Below are 12,325 nucleotides of genomic sequence, written 5' to 3' on the forward strand. Positions count from 1 at the left end.
AGTTAAGTATTCGACAAACAATTAATTAATTCCTTATTGTTGTTTGTTTTACTCATTTTATTTCTTCAAATAATACCAAATCTTCTCAAAAAAGGGATTAACAATAGCCTAGCATCAGTTTCCCACTCCTGATGCATTGATTTCTTCTTCATATATCAATCATTTCTTGGTAGAACCTTTCAGTGCTCAGATTTTTTGATTGTAAGAATATTAGATACTTATGCTTAAGCAATGTATAATGAATTATCCAATTAGATATTATCCATCCTTAGATAGTTATTGGAGAGGTAACTATTAATTGATTTGGCTGTCAGATCAATTGATTAGATGTCCTAATGAAAAATTATATGTCTTTCACCCTTAGAAACAATATTTAAGTGTTTGTTGTGCCATTACTATTTTGATCATCAGTTGGTTGACATTTACTATTCACATTTTAAGTTACTGTTCACCAAAGGGTTTGTTTCCATCTTTAATGAGCCACATTGTATATATTTTATTTTGGTGAAACTGCACAACAGCAACAATTTTGGGTTGGTAACTCTAGAACTTAGACATTGAACTCAAAGTTCCCAAATTAATAATTTTAATCTTCCTTACTTAACCTAACCCAACCTAACTCAACCTAAAAAATAAACTGTACCTATCTGTAATAAGCTTTAATATTACTTTAATGTAAATAATAGAGGACAAATACAGATAATTATAAAAAAGGATTTTGTTCTAAACCATGACAATTTTCAGACAAATTATTTTTATTTTATTTAATTTAATTATAAATTATAAAAATGTACTTACCATCAATAATTTTGATGTTTATTCTTACTGTTACAACGATGAAATAATGGTGATATTGTTGTGTCTTTAAATAAAATTTATTTTTCAGAAATTTACACGGAAACTCGGCGTTAAAATCATACAAGTCAGTTTGAGGAAACGTAAAACACACACCCGGCACATTTATACAATAAAAAGAATTGAAAAACCCGTGAAAACCGACGAAAAACCGCGGACGCGTCATGTCTACATTAAATTTTGTTGTATCTGGACTAGGTTGGCGTCTGTAGTGGTGGGGGGTTGTGATTCCTGGAAACCTAAAATCAATTGTGAGTCTGTATTATTTTATTTATGTGCATAATGAATTAATATAACAAATTTAATACTCCTGCTACTAATAATAATAATAATAATGATTTAAATTAAGTAAATTACACATTAATAGATACTTACAATTTAAATATAATAAAAAAGACAGTTGACAATTTGACTGTTACCCCTTGGTAACAAGTGTTAGACGACGCTACTTTGCACACCAACGCGACGCCGGTCTGGTGCAGTTCACTCTGCTTGTCGGTTTTTCGTCGGTTTTCGGGGGTTTTTCGATGCGGTTTGTGGTGAAAATGTGCCTCGAAGTGTTTTCCGTTGCGTCCGATTATTGTGTTGTGATTTCAACGCTGGATTTTGGTGGAACACTGCTGAAACTGCTGGGTGAGTCTTTGCTTCTTTTACCGGGAAATACTGATATTATTGGACTACTTATCATAAAGATAATTATTGTTTATTTTTCCTGTGTATATTTGTCCGGAATTAATGGAAAACCAACGTTAAAATCACACAAATCACTCTGAGGAAACGTAAAACGCCTCATCCGGCACATTCATACAACAAAAGTAATTGAAAAATCTGTTAAAACTGGTGAAAAACCGCAAAAGCGTCATGTAAACACTAAAATTTGTTGTAATTATACTAAATAGTAGTCAATTTGACTATTAGTTCTTGGTAACAAGCGTTCACCGCCTTAAGGAACTACTTTGCACTCCGCAGCGTCGCCACTCTGGTGCAATTTAAACTACTTGGATGGCAACAGAACGCGTCCGTGGTTTTCGGAGGTTTTTCGACAGCGTTTGTGGTGTAAATAAGAGAAATACACAATTATTGTTATTTAATTATTTATTATATTTGGTACCTGATATGAAATTTGATGTTTACACGCCGGTTTTAAGTAACTGATCCATTCCTGCCGCCATTTCAAATAATTGACATTTGACAGCAATTCTCTATGTACAGGGGTATGCTGAATTGCTTGTCTTTAGATGTTACGAGGGATTATAGAAAAAATTTTATCAGTATTCAATGTATCACATTTAAAAATATGTGGAATAAATTAATTAATTAAATAAATAACAGTTAGTAAAAAATTATTCATAATTTTTTACTTAATTATTAACAGGAATGACATTAACTTTTTTATTTTAAATGTAAAACCCAAACTATTTTTAAATTTTATAATTTAGGACAATGAGTGTTATTCTTACATTTTTGCTTATATCAATCGAAAGGTTTTTTAATATTCAATTTAATTATGTTAAAATATACATGGTGTTCCATTGAAAATAGTAAACTAATTGATATTTTAAGATACACAAAATTAAATGTACATAAGGAATACCCTGTATAATATATGGGACTACTAATAATATAATTCTTGGTTAATGTATGTGTACTTTACAGCCATTTTAGGTGTCAAAATTTTTAGAAAACAATTAATAATACAAAAACTATTGGGTTTAGGTATAGGACATGGTATACCCATTTTATTTACAATTAAATTTAGGATTAAAAAAGCATGAAATATACAGTGTGTTCCAATACCTTTTTCTATTCTCCATAAACTTCTCTTGAATAAGTTAGATAAATCACCCTATATAGTTAAGTCAATTGTACTTAATTGTTTATTATTGATAAAATTAGTTAATACGAATCTAATATAGCCCACACGTTTTTTCTTAATATGTTTCCTGGCATGCGATTAAAATTCTAAAAATATCTAAACTATTTAAAAGATTCTATGTATTTTATATCATATATTATAATAGTTTACGTCTAATTGCTGTTTCTCTTTAATCCAACATGTTTTAAAATTAATAAATTAATTCTTCAGTGTCAATATGAATTAATATATTTCTAAATGTAACTTTATAAAGTCGAATAAAGTAATTAAATGCAACATTTCATTCATCCACTTTGATAAAAAATGATTAACTTAATAAATCTAAGTGACAGTGTGACTGACAGTTTATAACCTGTATAATAAATAATGTCATTATTTATTAAGGCTACAGTGACACAGTGAAAATTGTAGAAAAATTGTTATTTGATTTTTGTGTAAAATAGCGTGCTAAACCTAATATTTGTATGAATTTATTATAAAACATAAATAAAAAGTAAAAAATTCCCGGCCTGAAACATTTATTTTAATAAAATTTTGTTTTTTAACCAATGTTTTATTTCCATATTGTGTTATAATTGAATTAACTAAACAAAAAACCTCAGCCCAGCCTAAAAAACTTGGAATATTACTAAACTGCATTGAATAAAACCGTTCGTTCATAAGTTTAATTGAAACCGAAACCGACAAGTAGCATTTCATTTGAGATCCCATTTAAAGAAAGCAAACCACCGAACGAATCACTTAAATGCTCCCAGACTTTATTATTATATTCACCATTTTTCAAGTCACAAGTGTTCCCAGCTAAAAAAACTTTAATATCATCCAATCTGGGTCCGTTCATTGATTCGGAATTTATTTCCGATTCGAGGATCCGAAAAATAATGATGGTTATTAAAACAATAATTTTTTGTTTTAATTTTATTGCCGATAATAGGGATGAACCGATGTATAAGTTTTTAGTATTTCGGGCCACAATAGCGACTCTATTCGATCCGTTTTTGCCGTTCTTATTTCGCCATGTACAAAACGAACCCCTAAACACCACCGACCCCGGCTTATTTAAATGGAAATAACCTGGTATGGGCGAACGGCGAACAAAAACATACATGGCCATTCCACTCAACGCAGATTTATTATGATTTCAATTTTATTCGGTGTGGATGCGTCCACCAATCCACCAATCCACCAATTAGTTTTCCTCAAATTAAAATATCCATATTTACTATTAAATGGGGTTTCCAACATGTACAATTCATTTCTCTGGTCGCTATATAAATCAAATCATAAATTAACTCACTTGTTTATGTAAATATATTAACTGTTTTATTTATCAATATTTTTATAATGGTCGTTTGATATATAAGATGGTCAAAGTCTAATTAAAAGTTAATTTTTTTTCTGTTATACTTTGATGCATTGTATAATAAAAATATTACTCACGTCAGTTGGATAATAATGTTATTATTCAACAATATGTGTTTCTACAAAAATGTATTCACAATTTGAAAGTATGTAAAATAAGTCTAATAATGAAAAAAATTTCAATAATTTTTTTCTCCTGACGAAAATACAGCTCTTCAAATTTAAATTTTAAAAATTGTTCTTTTTATAACTCCATAATCTTTAGCCATGTTTAAATTTTGTATGTGTCCTAAAATACATATCAATGTAATTGATTGATGAAATCATTTTTTTAATGAAATGGTAGCATAAATTCTGGGGGTAGTTCTCCATTTCATGCCCTATTTTTTCGCCATTGAATATTTTTGTAACTATTAAGCTCTTTGTATTCTTTGCACAATTTACAAGAAAAATGTACTCTTAATTAATTTTGATTATCACAGTCGTTTTTGAGATAACTCAGTTTTTAAGAAAGATAAAGGACGAAAAATTACTTTGAACTCTGTACGCCACTGGAACCTTTTATAAACCAATACTCTGAACAAAGCAGTGGCGTACCATTTTTATTTTTTATATTTGTAACAAAAATGTTTGGATTATTCATACAGTTATTATTTATTTTGTTAATCAATTATAGTTAAATTATTCCTTTTTTTTGTACTAAATTATTTTATTAAACAATTATCTCGGAGTAACATTAATCTTGGTGAAAAATAACAATTTTTCAGTGGTAATTCGACAAAGTTTAATAATTGACACATATTTAATTCAAAATGTAACATAAATTGAACTTGAAAATTCAAAATACAAACAGAAAAAGGTATTAGGAATGACCTAAAAATTACTTTGAACTGTACGCCACTGTAAGTTTCTGTGAAGACTGTTGTTCTCCATTCTAATGTTGGCGGCGCTACTGATTATCAATGCTTTGAACAAACCATGGGCGTACTGTCACATCGCCATTGGCGTACCATTTCTATTTTTACATTTATAACAAAAATGTTTGGATTATTCATATAGTTATTATTTAAATTGTTAACCAATTGTTATACACTATTTTTAATTATTTTATATTAAAACGTTTATGAAAATTAGTTTTCATAGTTAAATTATTCCTTTTTTTTGTATTAAATTATTTTATTAAACAATTTCTCAGATAAATATTAATTTTTTCAATGAAAAATAACAAATTTTCAGTGGTAATTCGACAGAGTTTAATAATTCGCACGTATTTAATTCAAAACGTAACATAAATTGCACTTGAAAATACAAAATACACACAGAAAAAGTTGTTAGGAATGACCTACTTACATTTACGCGATCCGCCAGTTAATTAAGCGGCCGAGATAATTGCAGTTTTTCCATTCAACTTTCCCCTGATTCACGAAGAACGAACGCAAGTTTATAATTTTTGCCCGACTGGAAAATAAACATTTTTCCCTGGTTGCATTATACCGATTTTATAGGCCTGTTGGAAGTGTTATGGCGCAGAGTTATCGCCTCACTAACTTATTAAGATAAGACCAAGCCTTATTTATGACGGTATTTAGTTCCCGAAGGATGGAACTTTAATAACTTTCATTCAGGGAAGATTTAATTGTGAAGAAATTGTTCCGCATTTAAGCTAATTTGAATACATGCCGGTTGCTCCGCAACAATATAAACAATGTGCTAATGCTAATTTGTTATTAAGTCCTCCTTTGAATAAAACGCACACATTACGAAAGTTTTAAATGCCCAAACTATTCGCTAAATTGATGTGCAAGGCGGCCTTAAAATAAATACGTAACTAGTTTAATTAGTTGCATGTAATTTTAGTCGGTCGCTTCCTTATTGGTTCAGTGAAACAATTAAACACCAATTAGTGCTTGGATCAAGTTATATTTTCGGGACAACATAAATAATCATGGCTAAGATAAGTGCCACACGAAATTAATTCGTTGGTTAATGAAACAGCAGAAGGAATTTGCATTTCAGCCTTACGTCACAATAATTGTTGAATTAGTGCGGATGGATTTACAATACAAGATCGGTAAGCATTAATTCTCACGTGTGCACACCAATTATGTATAATCCACACTAATTACACATTCAAACACGGCTCATTTCGGTGCGGTGCTGTGCGTTAGTTCATTATTGGGCCCGATATGACAGTTGAAAGTTAATCCGCGTAATGAGGAGGCGAATCGGCCGATTCCGGTCCGGAATTACACACTATACGCATTTGTCAACGTTTTTTATCCAATTATCGTCTTGTGCCTTGCACGAGATTCAATTGTAATAACCCGGTTAGCAGATTGTTTCTAATAATTCATCAAATTGTGAGGCATTAAACTAAATTGATTTATAATTAACAGCGGAGTCCTGGCGCAGTTTGTATAACAGTGATGACCACACAATCTGACCATTGGGTTTTAGTGGCAGTTCGCCGTATTTTGCTGAATCCACCCATTCCCAAAACTCCGGAAATTTCAACATCTGCGTCAGTTTAGTCAGGAAATTTCGTTGTGATGGTTACGTGATTTCCAACTTCACTTATGGAAATTAGCAACTTTACTATTTACAATCTATTTTATGATTTGGAAATGGGCCTTCGAATTGTTCCAGTTTTGTACTCGGTGCAGTAATATAAAATCCATGTTAACAAGTCCACAATTTGATTATTTGGAAGGTGAACTGATGTAAGTTGGGTTAACTAGACATGGGCATAATGTATATCGAATGTTCTTGTTGGAATTGTATCCGTGCACAATGCACAGACAGACGTTCATTACATATAAATGTACAGCCAGTAAATTAAATTTACGTTATGTCAGGATGTTACCTTGTTCAATAGAATACACACTACCAATTACACTAGTTTAAAAATTTTATGTTCAACCAAAATATATGAAAAACAAATTGCCTCTACTGTAATATTCTTAATTAACAATTAAGATTGTTAATTTATAATATAATTGAATAATAATGAATAATCTGACAAATTTAAAAAGGCAGCAAATTATAAGAAAAAACACAGTTTAATAGTCATTTTTCATTGTGACTTTATTAATTCATTTATTTTCAATGTTACAGTACCCAAATTTGAGTTATTTTTATTAGTTTATAATGTTAAATAAATAATTTAGTGTAGTTCAACATAAAAAAGTTGAAATATACTTTTTCGAACATTATTTAAATATTAATACACTAATAAAATTTAATTATTACTATTAATTAATATTGTTTAAACAGTAATTTAGTTTAATGTGATTTAATAATATGCGAAACATATTTTTTTGAGCAATATATATAATTTAAATAATTTTTTTGTATCATTTTTAATTTTAAAATAAAAAATAATGAAATTTAATAAATTATTTTAAGAGATTTTATATTAATTAATTAAATTTCAGTGTCACACTAATAAAATTTTGGTTACTACGAATTATTAATATGATCTAAAAATTACTTTGACTTTTGTACGCCACTGTAAGTTTCTATAAAGACTGTTGTTATCTATTCCAACGTTGGAGGCGCCACTGTTCCCAATGCTTTGAACACACCATAGGCGTACTGTCACATCGCCAGTGACGTACCATTCCCAATAAATGGAGGTATTAACCTTAATAAAATAATTCAAAGAAAAATTGAAATTTTTAATTTTAAAATAAAAAATAATTAAATTTAATAAATTATTTAAAGATATTTTATATCAACACCAGCAATTTTAAGGTCACACCAATATAATTTTGATTATTGTTGTTTAATAAGTAATTTATTTGCCTAAACTTAAAATATATTAAAAATCAGTTTGGAGGTGACAAAAGACTGATATTTAATTTTAATTTTAAAGTAAAAATAATGAATTTTGATAATTAGTTTTAGAAATATTAATTTTTAAGGTCATTTTGATTATTATTATTGTTTAATAAGTGATTTAATTTACCTCAATATTAAAATCATTTTGGAGGTGACAAAAAATTGATATTTAACTTTAATTTTAAAGTAAACGTACTGAATTTTAATAATTAGTTTTAGAAATATTAATTTTTAAGGTCATTTTGATTATTATTATTATTATTGTTTAATAAGTAATTTGATTTGCCTCAATATTAAAATCATTTTGGAGGTGAGAAAAACTTCATTTCTGTCAACTTTAATCTTAAAATAAATGTAGTGACATTAAAAAAGATTATTTGAAGAAGTAATAAAAATTTGGCACGTATATTTCTTACAAGACTCGACAGATATTTACGATGTTTCGTTCTCCAGGCCATTAATAAAGAAACAATTGAATCCTTTCGGTAAAAACACCGTCCCATCATTCATTTCTGTGTACGTAGACAAAAGTAATAAAACGATGGAATATGTAGGTGGAGATATAAATTGAAAGTTAATTATGAATTCATTGCGTTTTTTCAAGGTGGAGACGTTTTTACTAATCCCTCGGGAGTCAAACGTAATTTATGTGTTAGAACTGAGGGACCATAATACTTTTACAGCTGTGCACCGGAGCACATGTTGGGGTGGAAGACGAAAATAAATGTGACAGATTTAAATTTACTAAATTGTCTTCGTGTCCTTTCCAATAGTGGCTCAGCTTTCCACACTCAACAACCGAATTAATCTGTTCGTATTAGTCGGCAAAAATTAATGGCAAAGAGAGAGAGATATTTCGTATGGACAATAAGAGAATAAGACGGTGGACAGTGGATATGTGGTAAGCCAACTTTAATAAATGTCACCGGTCCATGTAACAGCTGCGATCTATTGGGTGCAATAAAGACGGAAAACAATTTTTATTCCGCCAAACAAAAGGACCATTTGAAGGATAGTACGTGTTACAATGAAAAATTTATAATAATGATAACGATAAATTAAACGAATGTTCCCGCAGATAAAATCCCGGTTCCATTAAGCCGATCGCAAATAAAAGGTATTGTGATGCATCTCCGGCCAAAAATCAAAGCAGTCTCCGTCACGGCCCGCGGGGGAGACGTATCTCATCCCCCGACGATTATGTAGATGTTTAGACGTCGGCCCCGCAGAGAATGATAAAGTAATTAGGAGGAAAAGGGGGTTGCCACTCGAGTGCGCCCCATTTTTGTTCGCAGCCGTTTCCATTTTACAATAATATACCGTAATAACGTGTGTGCTGAAAAGGATTGAGGAATTGGGGGAGCCATTTCAATTACCAATCGTATTCACCCCCCTAATCCTTTGTTATTACACGCTAATTACGGTTTAAAAAACAAATACCGTAATTTTAAATTAGAAGCAGCTGATGATATCAACGTCACAACGTCACAACGTCAGAACGGATGTTTTATGAACAAGTCTTGAAAGGATAACAATAATAAATCATAAGTGTGACACAATCTTGAACGGCGCAAATCCGCCTCAAGTCGCTTTGTTTCCTACGTTAAAAATATTGTTTATGTTGCGGCCAGTCTGACCGTGCATAATTAAATAGATTATATTTGATCAAAACGAACACGGCGTAAATATTAAATAACACAGAAGTGGGACATAAAGTTTGGAAGCAACAAGAAATTCGTCTGCATTTCCGTCAGAAATTTAACTTTAGGTGTTTTGAATATGCATAAAACATTTAACACGAACTGTAGGATTTAAGTCCTTAACTGCTAAGTACCGTAATTGTTTAGTAATTAGTAATTGGTCGTTAAACTTACCCATACATTGCGGTCGTACACAGGATTTAATCTATTTATGTGGTTTAGTAATTATTGATGTTGCCATTTTGTAAAATCAATTAAATCCATCTGATTGATCAACTAATTAAACAGTTTCATAATTTTCATTTCGTCAGAACGTTTCACATCAAATCATAATTCCTGGAAGGTTTTTCGAAATGACCCAATTATTTATTTACTCAGCACAACCAATATCTATTAATTGACATAAATTACCAATTCGTTATTGTTTGGCTAAATATAAATTTCCCAGAAAAAACTACTCAATTTTAGTGTAATTAAATATTTTAAACATCGCAAATACTTGAAACTTTATTGAGAACATTTCCTTCAACATTTTTACCAATGAAACGAAACCACTTTGACTAATTAGGCGTCCTACAATTTTATTTTATTTTTAATATTCCTGTGCTATTTTGCCAGATAACTTCAATTTAAATGTTTGTCTTACTTATTACTTGCTGTTTGACGTCTTTTAATTTTTTTATTTTATTAATTTTTAAATTAAATTACCATCTTACTTCTTTATTAATATAAAAATATATTATTAAGCAAAATACTGAGATGAAATCATTATAGAAACCCATGTTTTTTCAATATAGCTATTATCGTAAAGATGGCGTGATTGAAGAGATAATTTTCTTGTTTTTACCTTTTCAGTCTTTTATTTCTTCTTGTTGCTATTTATTATAAAAAAATAATTTTATATTTCATTTTATTATTTGTGAATTTCCATTTGAATAATTTCCAAATAATAATCTATATTTTATAAAATATATACCCAAAATTAATGTTGGATGAAATTAATATAGAAATCTGTATTTTTTTCAATACGGCTATTGTCGTAGAGATGGCGTGATTGAAGAGATATATAGAATATAATTTTCTTGTTTTTACTTTTTCAGTCTTTTATTTCTTCTTGTTGTTATTTATTATAAAAAAATTTAACTTTATATTTCATTCTGTTTATTGTGAAGTTCCATTTGAATAATTTTCAAATAATAATCTATATTTTATAAAACATATACCCAAAATTAATGTTGGATGAAATTAATATAGAAATCTGTATTTTTTTTTCAATACAGCTATTGTCGTAGAGATGGCGTTTATGTTTAAAATTTGTTATAGCAATATATAGAGTATAGAATAGTTAACTTTTGATTGTACAACACACTTACATCAATTCCATCCAGATACAGCATCAAGTCCTGAATGGACCAGTCGATTTGGACCGGAATAGCTGACGTCAAGAGGAGTTTAAATCGGTCTTGGCAACTTAATAAATTAATAATCGAAAACGTACACGTAGATCCTTGATTGTATAATTATAAACTTGTGGATGGCGTATAAGTTTCCAGTTGGGAAACACCTGGAAAGTGCATAACTCAGTTGCGACTCCCCGCCTCGGCCCCGCACCACCTTCACAGTAATTATTCGTGCCGAATTACGTATTCGAATATTAATTTCGCCCAATTACCGCGATAAAATTATAATTCGGAGATGCGTGCTCAGTCGGTCGGGGACGCTCCGGGCATGTCGCTATGTAAATCGCTCATGTCACATCGCTTAATTTCACATAGCGAACGTGCAAATCCGTCGCTGAGCCGCGACTTGTTCAATGTTTAATTGAGCCGGAAGGCTAAATAAGACGTATTTGTTTCCTAATTTCTCTTATCATCCATCACCTCGTTAAGGCCTTAATTAATTCCCGATTTAACGTTCGACGCGGGGATGGAAAATAAAGTTTCACTTAGTTACCTATACGGCATATTGGGGCGGAGGTATTAAGCGATCCGCATAGTCATAGTCATAGTCATAAATTCGGTGGACGTAAAAAATCTAATTCGCTTCGCTTTTTATTCGAAACAGTGCTCAGGAATCGCCATTTTATATCAGCCACAAAAATTTACGATGCAAGACTTCTTTTGCCCATTTCGTGCCACACTAACTTCTCTATTGGGCCATTTTTTTGGCATGCGTGTACGCAACAAACGCAAATTTATCACTTCATCATCGGGGCGGTGCAGCAATTCCATAATTCCAAATCCCCAATGCAAGTGCGGAAATGGACTAGTAAATTCCGTTTAAAATGTTTAACTAGGAAATTATGCGACTTATGGCGGCCTTTAATGTGTAAGCCCGGTTTGTAATATAGTCGCATTTGGGTCTGGAACAATGTAAAATCAATAGACGTGGTCAGGGAATCATTTAGATTTAAGACTCAATAAATGGACTCGTATCTTTCTCACTATGATCAATTTTAGTGTGGTATATGGCCGGAGATGATAATAATAAATGTGTTAATCCGATGTTTGAAACCTAAATGCAATTATCAACAATTATCGAACCGATGACAAAATAAACTTTGATAATTGGATCACCAACGTTTGAACGACATTTTCCAACTTCAATTATCGGATTCCTAACCAACTGTTTACACATATCAGACAACGTGAAACTTTTAATTGGACTCTTTAAGTTTAAGGAACGTGTTTCA

The 12,325-nt window shown here is 30.5% G+C and overlaps 1 protein-coding gene across 1 annotated transcript in view; it reads left to right on the forward strand.

Moving 5' to 3' along the window:
• Nucleotides 1–1,432: 1,432 nt before the first annotated feature.
• The window catches only part of LOC109607121 (trypsin beta-like), a 256,249-nt gene continuing 245,356 nt past the window's right edge, over nucleotides 1,433–12,325 (forward strand). Inside the window, exon 1 of the mRNA XM_049965519.1 lies at nucleotides 1,433–1,488. The gene's annotated coding sequence lies outside the window, so the exon portion shown is untranslated. The remainder of the gene's footprint in view (nucleotides 1,489–12,325) is intronic.

The sequence above is a fragment of the Aethina tumida genome, chromosome 3, assembly GCF_024364675.1.
Source record: "Aethina tumida isolate Nest 87 chromosome 3, icAetTumi1.1, whole genome shotgun sequence".
Classification (NCBI taxonomy): Eukaryota; Metazoa; Arthropoda; class Insecta; order Coleoptera; family Nitidulidae; genus Aethina; species Aethina tumida.